Source organism: Bufo bufo, chromosome 4 (assembly GCF_905171765.1).
Source record: "Bufo bufo chromosome 4, aBufBuf1.1, whole genome shotgun sequence".
NCBI classification, from domain to species: Eukaryota; Metazoa; Chordata; class Amphibia; order Anura; family Bufonidae; genus Bufo; species Bufo bufo.
Genome location: NC_053392.1, coordinates 252,428,952 through 252,442,965, shown reverse-complemented (window position 1 = coordinate 252,442,965; position 14,014 = coordinate 252,428,952). Strand labels below are relative to the sequence as shown.

The 14,014-nt window shown below is 46.4% G+C and overlaps 1 long non-coding RNA gene across 1 annotated transcript; it reads right to left on the bottom strand.

Moving 5' to 3' along the window:
* Positions 1 to 668: 668 nt before the first annotated feature.
* LOC120996912 lies at positions 669 to 13,579 on the bottom strand. Its single transcript, XR_005777977.1, has 3 exons — positions 13,445 to 13,579; positions 6,791 to 6,795; positions 669 to 679 (listed from the first exon to the last, which is right to left on the bottom strand). It is a non-coding gene; the product is annotated as an uncharacterized LOC120996912 (long non-coding RNA).
* Between the last annotated feature and the right edge of the window lie 435 nt (positions 13,580 to 14,014).

Sequence of the window (14,014 nt, the reverse complement as noted above, 5' to 3'; positions counted from 1 at the left end):
CTTCAACCGATGCGGCACGAACCACTGAACTCTCCGGAACTGGAAACACTGCGAACTCAGCACTGTAGCCTCGCTGTTAAGCTCCTAATGATCCCGATGATTCTACCCTGAAAAACAAGAAAAGACAGAAATTGCGGAATTGCACCTAAAAAAGGGTAAACGTCCCTGAAGATAAATATCATTATCAATGCAACTAGTCAAGGCAAAATAAAAATACATATTGAAACAAAAGGACTGCCAGGGCGGGCAAAAGGGTGGGGCAATACTCGCCTCCGTGTCTTTCATAAAATCATGACTTTACGTCATAGAATAGGAAAATCATGCAATTTTATTTCAAGACACGGAGGCTCCTATTGCGAGTTCAAAGCCGACCCATAACAGACGAGAATGGATGTTGTGGCGGTCGAAAGTAGAATTCCCTGAAGGTGGAAACTCTGGACCAATCTGCCAACCTCATGACGTCTTCCAGTTTTGCACCTGCTACCGCCATATAAGTAGCCGCCGCTCCTCTGGTGGAGTGAGCCGTAAAGACTGATGTGTCCACTCCCGCTAAGGACATGACCCACTTAACCCATCGAGCCAACGTAGTGCTGGTGACAGGGGAGAAAGGTCGACGGAACGAAAGAAAAAGCTGGGGAGACACGGGAGAGCGATGCGCTAACGTACGAGCCTCATATTCCTTGAGGCAGAGTACCGGACAGAGCGATGGGGCCGAAGGGAAAACGGGATAATGTACTGCGCGGATGTGCGTCTTGGTGCGGCGAGTAATGTTGAAGGTAATGCCCTCTGGAGTGAAAGAATGGGCATCATAGTCCAGAGTCCGGACATCAGATACTCTCTTACAAGAGATGAGACACAGGAGTGTAACTAACTTGGCCGACAACTGGCGCAAGGAGAGATCCGGGTTGGACGGCCAGGTAGAAAAAAAGACAAAATGCAAGACACATCCCAGGTCGTGGAGAACCGAGGCCTCGGGGGCCTAGCCAGGTGCGAACCACGGAGTAGACGACGCACCAAGGGGTGCCGGCCCGCCAGACGCCCGTTGAAACCTTGGTGAGCGGAGGAGATAGCAGACCTGAACAAGTTAATTGTGCAGTAAGCCTTGCCCTCTTCGAACAAGGAAGTAAGGAACTGCAGAAATCTCCGCTACAAGAGCTGAAAAGGGATCTAAGTCCCGAACCAGGCACCAGTTAGACCAAGATCTCCAGGCTGCTCTATAAGATCTTCTTGTGCTGGGAGCCCATGCGTCCTCCAAAAGACGTTGAGTAGTCTCCGAAATTCCCCGGATTTCCCGGAATTCTGCATGCTAGGAGCCGAAGAGAGCCCTCCAGTATGAGAGGATGCTGAAGCCCCGACGGTCCTTGTAAGAGATCCAGAAAGCAAGGCAGGAGGAAGGGTGTGTCAACTGTCAGCTCTAGCAATTGGGGAAACCAAGATTGGGTGCCCCAAAAGGGGACCACCAAAATGAGCTCGGCCAATTGCTGGTGAACTTGACTCAGGACCCGCGGAATCATGGCTAACGGCGGAAAAGCGTACATCAGAGACCCCGACCAGTCCTGTAGGAAGGCGTCCACCGCCGCCGCGTCTGGGTCCGGGCGCCAGCTGTAAAAACGGGAAAGCTGAGTGTTCAAGCGGGAAGCGAAGCGGTCGATAGAAAAGGGACCCCAGTGAGATGATAAAGCAGCGAACACCTGCTCGTGCAACTTCCAATCGCTGCCATCCTTGAGATACCGAGAGCTCTAGTCTGCGTGAGTGTTGTGGAGCCCCGGAAGGTATTCCGCTAGTACCACAATGTCCCTGGCCAGAGAAAATGACCAGAAGTCCTTCGCTAGCCGAGACACCATAGCTGAATGAGTGCCCCCCATGGAGTTGACGTACCGCACCGCCGAGACATTGTCCATGCGCAACCTGATGCACGCCTAGGCCACCCCATTCGCAAAACTGCGAATCGCGAAGGATCCCGCCAGAAGTTCCAGAGCATTGATGTGGAGGTGGGACTTGTCCTCCGACCAGCACCCTCCGGTGGTCACACCTTCGCAGTAAGCGCCCCAACCTCGAAGATTGGCATCCGATTCCACCGTAAAATCTGGTTGGGGCCCGAAAATTGCCTTACCGTTCCAGGCTGAGAGATTGTGGATCCACCATAACAACTCGTCTCTGGTATCCGAATCCAGCGAGATGAGATCTGCATATGGAGCCCCCGCGTGTAGGTGGGCAATCTTCAAGCGTTGCAAAGCCCGGTAATGCAGTGGAGCTGGAAAGACTGCCTGAATCGAGGAGGCCGATAATCCGGGCCAGGTGGCGCAGCGAGATCTGGGGAACCGCCAAGGTGCGGTGCAACTCCTTGCAGATAGAATGGATTTTTTCCCGAGGGAGGGAGGCGTAGCGTAGACGCAGTCGAATCCACTGTGAAGCCCATGGTGCGGGATGGTATCAGCACGGACTTGGCGCTATACAGATACATTTTATTGAATAACTCAATGGCTATGCTAAATTTTTAATTACATGCAATTACAAAAGAATTCAGATCCAGGTGCTGGTTTGAAAACTGTCAAATATTTTTTGAGAGACATCCCCTTTAAAGCGCAATCATTGGTTCATCATCTATTGAGGATACTGTGACTCTCTTCTGCGGCCACTGTGACTGGCAGGCTCTGAGGCACCTGCAATTCATGTGTCTGCCCCTCTTTCAGATCTGGTTTATTGTAATAGGGTGAATTATGGATTGTTTTAGGCTACTTTAACACTCTCGTTTTGGCTTTCCGTTTGTGAGATCCGTCATGGGCTCTCACAAGCGGTCGAAAACGGATCAGTTTTGCCCTAATGCATTCTGAATGGAAAAGCACCCACTCAAAATGCATCAGTTTTCCTCCGTTCCGTCTCCATTCCACTTTGGAGGCGGACACCAAAATGCTGTTTGCAGCGTTTTGGTGTCCATCTGATGAAACTGAGCCAAATGGATCCGTCCTGGCACACAATGCAAGTCAATGGGGACGGATCCGTTTTCACTGACACAATATGGCACAATAGAAACCGGATCCGTCCTCCATTGACTTTCAATGGTGTTCAAGACGAATCCGTCTTGGCTATGTTAAAGATAATACAAACGGATCCGTTCTGAACGGATGCAGACGGTGGTATTATCTGAACAGATCCGTCCATGACGGATCCGCACAAAACGCGAGTGTGAAAGCAGCCTTATATTGTTCTGTCCTAGGAGTACTTTGGTATTGGAGTCTGAAGTGCACTACAAGGGTCTTAATGAAAAGCCTGGTATATGAGCAAGGGGGGAGATTTATCAAACTGGTGTAAAGGAAAACTGGCTTTGTTGCCCAGAGCAACTAATCAGATTTCACCTTTCATTTTCCAGAGGTGATCTGATTGGTTGCTATGGGCAACAAAGCCTGTTTTCCTTTACACTAGTCTTGATAAATCTCCCCCAAGGTCTGTCAAGGCTAGTGACACAAGTCAGAATGTGCTTTAGATGCATTAGAGCAGGAGCTGTGATTTTAAAGGGGTTTTGTAAGTGTTTGATAAATTTGTAAGGGATGGTGTAAAATAAAATTACTTACCTTTAAAATGTCCTGCCAGTTCTGCACCTCCGCACCAATCCCCGTGGGGCCTGTACTGATAACATCATGTTCATCGGTCCTGTGACTGCTGCAACCAATCATTGGCCTCAGTGGTCTCGTGCATAAATGGCACATGACTGATGAAGATAATGAATGGCTGCAGTGGACACAGGAACGATGAAGGGCACGTGACCGCCGCAGGGAGTGAAGCGGTGGCACCACTCCCTTCCAAAGTTTAGAAAATCCAGGAGAACCCCCATTTAGCCTTAAAACAAGAAATAGAGCTGCGTAGTTTGGCAAAACATTTCTAAAAAGTAGGGCAATGAACAGCGGTAGAGCGAACTGCCATATTTATCCAGAAAGACTGACAGCTGGAACACGATCTGTGATGTGGTTGCCATGAGAACACGACGTCTCTCTGCATTACCGTCATACGTGGTGGTAGGTAAGTGCTACATCCCGAATACAGTGACAAGATGGGGGCCTGTCTTCCTCCAGAGACCGTCAGATAACCTGCTCTAGGAAATTAATATTGATATTGCTGTGTCTGTGCCATGTGCAGTTTATTGAAATCATAACTATTAACAGAAAGCTGGAGGAGCTTTAATGCCATCACCTAACTCTTCTGCTAACTCCCCCACTTCTCAGACTTTTTATAATTTTATGCAGACAAATATAAATCTGGGAAAGTTTTTCTGTTTCCATGGTAATCTCAAGCTGATGTGTGAGAGCGAACTAGAAGTTGCTATGGAAACTAGGCAGAGATTCATTCCAAACACCCTCCCTCCCCCCTTCCCAAACAGTGTTACACGGCTAACCCTCATACTCCACGCTTCACACTTGTGATTCTGCTTAGCCCCCGGCCATTACGTTGTGATGTCACTGCCGCTGTCTGCAGCCTCAGCCCCATGACCCCACTGCCCCAGTGTATGCCACCGCCTGTGTGCTCTGCTGCCAGTGCCATCTTTACACATTAGCACTGCCACCTCCACTGACACGCCCCCAGTCCACCCACACAGGGAGTCACACCGTCACCCTCCTCTTGCAGTCTGTGATCACACACACACTAAACACCTTACATACAGCCCATTACAAATGCGCTCCACTCCTCCTTCCCTACAGTAACCTCTAGATCCAGGCAGAAATCGACTACTCTCAATGCCAGCAAGGGGCTGTTCAGCCATCTCCATTTATTTCATAATAATGTCTAAAATCTTAATGGGCACCAAGTGCTCCTGCAAATATTAACCATGTCCCCGCCAGCAAGCAACATGACTCGTCTACGCGCAAGTCCTTATGCCCCTCCATGTATCGTGTGCCTATAACTAGGGACAGTAGACGCCACTAGGAAGGGGCAGATGATTCTGTGTGATATATCAATGGGAGGAAGGGGAGATAATGAACCGGCAGATGATAACGGCATTCTTTATCTCTCCCTTCTTTGTTCTCTTCATACGTTCCCACTTTGTATTCCGCTTCCAAGCCCTCCTTCTTACGACTCACCTTCTCTCATCTCACTCTCCTTTCCACCTTCCCCCTTCTCAGAACGCCCACGCTTTCCCATTCCAGTCGTTGGCTCTGCCCTCCATCTTATTTGCCCATACCTTACTGCATCTTCTGCAATATGTTTTCCTATTGTATTCAACCTCACCAGCTCCTATCTTGTGTCCTTCCACTGGTAAATTGCTAGCCGCACATAACCTGCACTCCAGCATCCTCGTAAAAAACGCTACCAGCTGAGTGCTGAAACATACGTTTTGCCTCCATGGATTGTAGAGGTTTACTGCCTCCATACATGCAGTTTTCTGCATTCTGAGCAGCCTCTGCAGTATGTAGCGAGGGTGGAGGGAAAAGAAGGCTGAAGGGAAGACTAGAGAGGAAGGAGGGAACAGAGGTGCCGCTCTCTGATAACATAATTAGTCAGTGACCGCTCTCCATGGCTGGCAGTGTGGACATGTGTAATGCATTGTTTTGTGTGTACGTCCTTACAAACAATGCACCAGTGACACATGGTGACGCACACACAAGGGAGACAGATACAAAGAAGGAGGAATATTCTCATAGGCACCAAACATGGTCATGACTTAACACACTTGTCCACACATCACAGCTATAGTGAACAGTTTCCTACATTGCACTTGAGTTGTCCTGAAATCTGAACACATTTTACGTAAACAGTGACGGTTATTAGATTGCAGTAGTTGTGTAGGGCAGTAATTGCATCAGACACTAGCAGGTACATTAACGTGGGCAGATGTTGTCTTTTACTTGTTTCGATTTCTACAGGTAAGGAATATTGGTGTGCCTTGGTATTCTTGAAATGATATCAAAATGGTAAAACGCACATTCAGGGAGATTCATCAAAACTGTGGAAAATGGGTACAAAAGAAGATGAGCCTGCACCCTCTCGGGTAGGACAATTGCCTAGATACACAAAAATGGACAGCAGCGTGCTTAGTGTAGTTGTGTGTGCTTGGGCACAAAACTATTCAAACCTTGCAGTCATCCACAGAATGCCATGTCTGTGGCTTCAGTTGGCCATTAACCTCCCTGTCCTCTGAATAGGTCATCAGTATCTGATTGGTGGGTTTTCCATACCTGGGAGCCCTGCCGATCAACTGTTTGAGAAAGCACCAGCGCTCCTGTGATGGACGCGGCCTTCTCACAGTTTACCAAACACACTGCGGTACATTCTATAGCGGCTTTGCTTAGTATCGCACTCAGTCCCACTGAAATAGCCGAGCACTGGCCCGCTCCACTGTTTCCAGGCCACCTGGTTGTCAAGGCTTAGTCTCATCTCTGGTACAACCCCTTTAAGAACCAGGCCAATTTTCATTTTTGCGCTTTTTGTTTTTTCCTTTCTGTATTCCAAGTACCATAACTTTTTAAATTTTCTGTTCACATAGCCTTAGGAGGGCTTATTTTTTTGCAGGACTGTGAAAATAGCGAGGAGTGATGTCAGCAGATAAACTGCAGGGAAGCATGTAGTTTCACTTTTAGTAAGCTCTGTTACACATTTACAGTGGCAGGGCTGGGATACAATGACAGAGGCTGGGACAGGGAGACCAGAGGCAAGCTGAGAAGTCCCTGCTTCATACAGTTATCCGGTGTCTTCACTGATCAGAACGCTGAAGACAGATTTTCCTTAACAACCCCCAGTTAGAGGCAAGCTGTAATAAGTTTTCTAATAAAATTGACATATTTCCATAATAAAGTACACTGCCTGTCCAAAAAAAAGTTGGCACCTGGATTTAACTAAGCAAATAGTTATGAGCCTCCTATTGGATAATTACTGCACAGGTGATTTTCAGATGGCAACAAGTTATTTAACCCCAACTGGTAAAATGAGTTGCTTCTCATTTCTTAAACAACCATGTCGAAAGACACATCTCGTTGTCGTGGAAAAGATGTTAGTCTGTTTGAGAAGGGTTAAATCATTGGCATGCATCAGGCAGAGAAAACATTTAAGGAGATAGCAGAAACTACTAAAATTGGGTTAAGAACTGTCCAACGCATTATTAAAAACTGGAAGGATAGTGGGGACCCATCGTATTCGAGGAAGAAATGTGGTGGGAAACAAAATCCTGAATGATCGGCGATCACTTAAACGTTTGGTGAAATCAAATCGAAGAAAAACAACAGTAGAACTCAGGGCTATGTTTAATAGTGAAAGTAAGAGCATTTCCACACGCACAATGCAAAGGAAACTCAAGGGATTGGGACTAAACAGCAGTGTAGCCGTAAGAAAACCACTAATTAGTGAGACAAACCAGAAAAAAAGGCTTCAATTTGCTAGGAAGCATAAAGATTGGACTCTGGAGCAATGGAAGAAGGTCATGTGGTCTGATGAGTCCAGATTTACCCTGTTCCAGAGTGATGGGCACATCAGGGTAAGAAGAGAGGCAGATGAAGTGATGCACCCATCATGCCTAGTGCCTACTGTACAAGCCTGTGGGGGCAGTGCTATGATCTGGGGTTGCTGCAGTTGGTCAGGTCTAGGTTCAGCAACAGTATGTGCTCCAAGAATGAGGTCAGCTGACTACCTGAACATACTGAATGACCAGGTTATTCCATCAATGGATTTTTTCTTCCCTGATGGCACTGGCATATTCCAAGATGACAATGCCAGGATTCATCGGTCTCAAATTGTGAAAGAGTGGTTCAGGGAGCATGGGACATCATTTTCACACATGGATTGGTCACCACAGAGTCCAGACCTTAACCCCATTGAGAATCTTTGCAATGTGCTGGAGAAGGCTTTGCACAGCAGTCAGACTCTACCATCATCAATGGAAGATCTTGGTGAAAAATTAATGCAACACTGGATGGAAATAAATCTTGTGACATTGCAGAAGCTTATCGAAACAATGCCACAGCGAATGTGTGCTGTAATCAAAACTAAAGGCGGTCCAACAAAATATTTTACTACACATATAATTGCTCTCCGTGGTACTGATATTTCAAATTTACTGATCAGTCACATTTTTTTTCCTAGTGTGTACTGGATGTTCTGGAGAAGGTTGTAGAAATTTTTGGCTCCTTTTTTCTAATAACTGGAACAATATACAGCTGCCATGACCTCACAGAAATTGTCCAAAATGATCTTCTAATCAATAAATTGATCCTTTTGAAATCCTGAATGTTTTCCTCAGCCTACACAAACAGGCTGACGTGTATGTTTTAAAAAAGCATGAATCGGGGGGCGTGGCCTGGCGATGGCGGTGTGAGGACGCACGAGTGTGGAGCTCCCGCCGCAGGTCTGAGAAGCCAGGAGCTACTTACCTTCAGATGCTACTAAACCAGCTCATATGGTGCGCACACGCAAAGGGTCATTAGCGAGGGATCCCTCATCGAGATCTTCTGAAGAAAAAGGATGGCTGAGGAAGTATTTTACCGTGGAGACGAGGGGAAACAAAACAGGCCGCAACCCGAACGCAGCTCCCTCCACGCCGGTGCACCGGAGCAACGACCTGGATACAGAGGTACCGCTGAGCCTGCAGGGGTCTCAAAACCGGGCCCAGGGCCGTTCCGTGGCCAACCGCTCTCCCGGCCCGATTCAGACCAAGCAAGTTCAACTGTGTGACGGCACCACGAGGCAGACGCCATCTTGTGACGAGGCCTCACCTACTCGGCATAGCCACACTTCAACACTGTCATCTGGTGTAGTGGAGATGGCTGAGGGTGGGACCCCAAATGAAAGCTGGGACATAAAGGAGTATATTAAACTCCTACCTACTAAGCAAGAAATGGAGAAATATGTGGAGCGATTAGAGAACTCATACAAGCAGGAGTTATCTATGATCAAATCTAATGTGCGAGCTGTTGAAGAGAAACTAGAGGAAGTGGCGTCCATGCACGATCATACAGCTGCTCAGGTGGATGAGCTTATGATTCAAGGTGAAGTTAGAGATCGTCATATTGGTCATCTATACCGTCTTCACGATGATATTGAGAACCGTAACAGACGGAACAACATCAGAGTAAGGGGTCTCCCTGAGGCTACTAAGACGGAGGACTTGATACCCACATTACAAGGCCTGTTCAGCAACATCTTGGTAGAGCCTATCACTGACCGGTTGGAAATGGACAGGGCACACAGAGCTTTGGCCCCCGTCAGTTCAGACCCCTCTAGGCCTAGAGACGTGATCTGCCGCCTACACTTCTATGCAGTGAAAGAGGCTATAATGAAGAAGGCGCGTAACCTTTCTACAATTGATTTTGATGGAGCCACGCTTACGATTCTTCAAGATTTATCCAGGAACACCTTGGCCCAGAGGAGGGCACTAAAGCCGTTACTAGACCTCTTGAGGTCTAAGGATATTCCTTACTCTTGGGGGTTCCCATTTAAGTTAGTGGTCCGCAAAAATGGTCACCGTGTAGAGCTGCGGGATCCTGATGATCTAGATATGTTCCTGTCTGCACTTAATTTACCACCGATACATCTACCTGACTGGCAGGTCATTCCGACTTTACCATCTCGGTCCTCAAGTGGGCATCACAGAAGAGCGGTTTCAGAGAAGACACATCCTCAGCATCCAGCGGGATCGCAAACCTGAGACTGAGACGTATAAGTATTTAGCTCTTTTGATATCTCATGGACAGCCTCTGAAACAAGTGTTTATTAGGGGGGACTGAAAATGCATATGTCCAACATTAATATTTTTTACTTCTTTCCCTCTGATTATATTATTCTCATGCTTAGGGTTAACTTTTTTATAGTTTGCTTAAGCTTACAGAATTGGTTCATAGAGAGCTCAATGATATAGAAATGTTTACTAGATATTATGAGCTGTATGTGTTTGCTTCCATGTTCACTTTTTAGTTGTGGCTCTGGGCTCCTCAGCCCTGTGGCGGCTTCCTTGGTCCGTCATTGGAAGTCCGTCCCCTACTGTAACTCTCGTTCTATCTGGTATAGATCGAGACGGTCCCTCTACTTGGGATAGTTACCCGATTTTGTAACTCACCCCTGTTTGTCCCTTTTCCTTTTTCTTTCTTTTTCTCTTTCCTTTATCTCCCGGTCGGGATAGTTGGCGTTTGTCAGACCCCCTCAGGACGCAAAATATTCTTGGGGTGGTCTGTGTGAACCCCCAACTACTCTCTTCCCCCTCCATCATATATACAGCCTACAAGGTATACTCTGTGTCTATCATCATGGTGGGACCGCCTAGAGTGAAATTGGTCTCTTTAAATGTTAGAGGTTTCAACATCCCAGAAAAGCGCTCGGGGGTTTTGTATGGCATGCACAGAGAGAGGGTGCAAATCCTGTTGTTGCAAGAAACGCATTTCAAAAGCGAGCAAATCCCAAAGATTATGTCAAAACACTATACTTACTGGGCCCACAGCACTAACCCGGTCTCTAAGTCTAAAGGTGTTTCAATTGCTCTTCATAAATCATTGTCTTATACCTTTCTAGAGTCACAATTGGATCCACTGGGCCGGTTCCTGTTCCTGAAGATTCAAGTCCATGGGAGAGTGTACACCATTGGGAATCTATACCTGCCAAACACCAGACAGAGTAGAGCTCTATCAGGTATTCTCACTAAGTTAGATGCTTTTGCTGAGGGACTGGTGCTGCTGGGGGGTGACTTTAATATGATCATGGAGCCCGCTTTGGACTCCTCTTCTGGCAGGACTTCGGTTCCCTGGTCTACTATCACCAGAACCAAACACCTGCTACATGCTAGACAGCTAGTTGATGTTTGGAGGATACTTCATCCTAAAGATAAGGATTTCACTTACTTTTCCCCGGCGCACCAGTCCTACAGCAGAATAGATAGGTTCCTGATATCCCATCATGCGCTCTCCTTTTCTCCTAACTCACACATAGGTACTACTCTTTGGTCAGATCATGCACCAATATTCATGTCTCTAGAATTACCAGACCTAGTAGTTAAAGAATGGACATGGAGGCTAAATGAGTCTCTTTTGAGGGATAGTGTATGTAAAGCTGATCTGGAGTTAACGATTAGACAATTTATTGAAAACCACTCACTAGATGATACGGCCCTCCCCCTACAGTGGGAAGCATTGAAGTGTGTGTTGCGGGGCGTTTTGGTGAGCCATGGCGCTAGACTTAAAAGAGAAAAGGGGGTGAAGATTTGACAACTTTTAAGACAAATAGCTGACTTAGAGCAATCACATAAGCAATCATTGGATCCACACGTTCTTTCTGAGCTGACGTCGACCAGAGATCAACTTAAAGTGTTGTTATCTGCCTCTGTTTTTAGGAACATTGAGCAGTTTCGTAGCTATTTATTTGCACACGCCAAGAAACCTGGGAAAGCGTTAGCACGCTATATACATCCTAGACAACAAGCTAGCTTTATTCCAAACATATTAGATACTAAGGGTACTCTGGTGCATCATCCCAGACAAATAGCTGAAACATTCAAGGAGTACTATGAGGGCCTATACAATGTCCGAGGACAATATGGGGACATGCCTGCAGAGGCGTGTGCTGAACGTATAAATACATATATAGAGGAGACGGCTCTCCCCACGATACCCATAGAAAAGGGAGCAGAAATTGAGGAGGATTTCTCAGAACAGGAGATGGGAGATGTCTTGAAGTCATTAAAGGGGGGCAAGAGTCCGGGTCCAGACGGTTTTACTGTACCCTTTTTTAAGGACTTTAGGGAGCTACTATTGCCTTTTCTTTTAAGAGTTTTCAATAGCATATCTCCTTCCTGTCCCTTCCCTAGACAGGCCCTGGAGGCTCATATAGTAGTAATTCCGAAGCCTAATAAAGATCCAAAGATTTGTACTAATTACCGGCCCATATCTCTGATCAACTGCGACATTAAAATGTACTCTAAACTCTTGGCGAATCGTCTTAATAGAATTCTCCCTGGTGTTATTCACGGCGACCAAGTAGGGTTTGTTCCCGGTAGGGAAGCCAGAGATAATACTATCCGCACGATTAACCTTATTTCTGGGGCTAAAAACGGGAAGGTTCCCCTCTGTCTAATACTATCCGCACGATTAACCTTATTTCTGGGGCTAAAAACGGGAAGGTTCCCCTCTGTCTATTTTCAGTCGACGCTAAAAAGGCGTTCGACAGAGTCAGTTGGGATTTTATGTTCGCATCGTTGAAGCAGATTGGTTTGGGCCCAACGGTAATAGGGAAAATTGGTGCCTTATACACGATCCCCACTGCCAGAGTGAGAACCAATGGTATGTTAGCCTCCTCTTTCTGTATAAAAAACGGGACTCGACAAGGATGTCCGCTCTCTCCCTTGCTGTATGTGATCACTATGGAACACCTGGCTAATGCGTTGCGAGCTAACCCAGATGTTACGGGCATACAGTTGGGGAGCACTCACCATAAGCTGGCATTATATGCCGACGACCTGCTTATGTATGTTTCAAATCCTCATATCACTGTCCCATCTATCCTACGTGAATTTCATAGGTTCGGCCTCCTGAGCAACTTCAAAGTGAATCCTACCAAAAGCGAAATGCTTAATATCTCTCTTCCGATGGAGGTAGCATCCCAAACTCAAAGCAACTTTCCCTTTTCATGGCAGGATGTTAGTATAACATACTTGGGCTTACAGATCCCGAATCAGCTCCATCTACTCTATCCTCTTAATTACCTACCCTTACAGAAGAAGGTGCTGGAGGATATGCGGAGATTCTCTCTGAAACACATCTCATGGTTTGGCAGACTTGGGGTTGTTAAGATGGATGTTCTTCCGAGATTTTTGTATCTCTTTCAAACCATCCCGATAAACATACCGGGAGGATATTTTGCGGTTATTCAGAAAGCTATCAGACGGTTTATTTGGAATGCAGGCAGATCTAGGATAAGTTCTAAGGTGTTAACTAAACATAGGGATAAGGGAGGGTTAGGCCTGCCGGACCTTAAGGTATATCATGCAGCAGCATTAGTGATGAGGATCATAAACTGGTCAGGTAGAGACTCCACGAAACTCTAGATTAAGATGGAGAGGGAGCTCTCCCCACTAGATTTGTCAGTGGCGCCATGGCTTACCAACCGCCCAGCTCATGAGAATTGGCCTTTTCTGGTGAGACATTCCCTGGCCTGCTGGGATCATTGGACCTCAAAATTTCAGATTTCCCATAAAAAAGGTCCCATGACCCCAATTATGAGTAACCCTGACTTCATAGCAGGGGAAAAGACATCCAATTTCCTAATTTGGCATAAATCCCAATACCCGAGGATTCGTGACGCTATGACGCAACAACGCTTGCGGGATTATGGGTCCCTAGTATTAGGTGATAGGCAGAATGGCTCCACATGGCTTGCATATGCTCAGATAAAGTCTTTCATACACAGTTTATTTGATCATAGGTCATGTCCTGACATGACGCCCTTTGATAATATCTATGTGAAACCTGGTGATCATTACAAGCTAATCTCACAGTTATATGGGATACTAATGGATAGTAGTAATCCTGATTTAGCCCCATTTTTTGGACGGTGGGAATCTGATCTACAGCTATCCTTATCAAAGGGGGATGTTCTGAAGGTGTGTACACTCTCTCATGGATTGTCTCTAGCTGCGCATGCAAAGGAGAAAAATTTCAAGATTTTATCTAGATGGTATTACTGTCCCTTGACTCTAAGTAAGATGTTTCCAAGTGTCTCTAACTTATTCTGGAGATGCAACTCAGCGGTGGGTTCAATGCTGCATATATGGTGGGAGTGCCCAATAATAAAGAAATTCTGGGACCAGGTATTTCTCATCTGCAACAAATTCACAGGTAAAACGGTTCCCAATTCCCCTAAGATTGCTCTGCTATCGCTTATCCCTGGCTCTATAGCTAGTATCAAGAAGAATCCGATAAGGTTTTTTCTGATAGCAGCGCGTATGGTTATTCCGTGCCAATGGAAAAAGACGGAGGCTCCCTCTCTCTGTGCATGGGCGTCCGAGATCAGATGTCTTTTACGAATGGAAGAACTTACGGCGATTTCACAG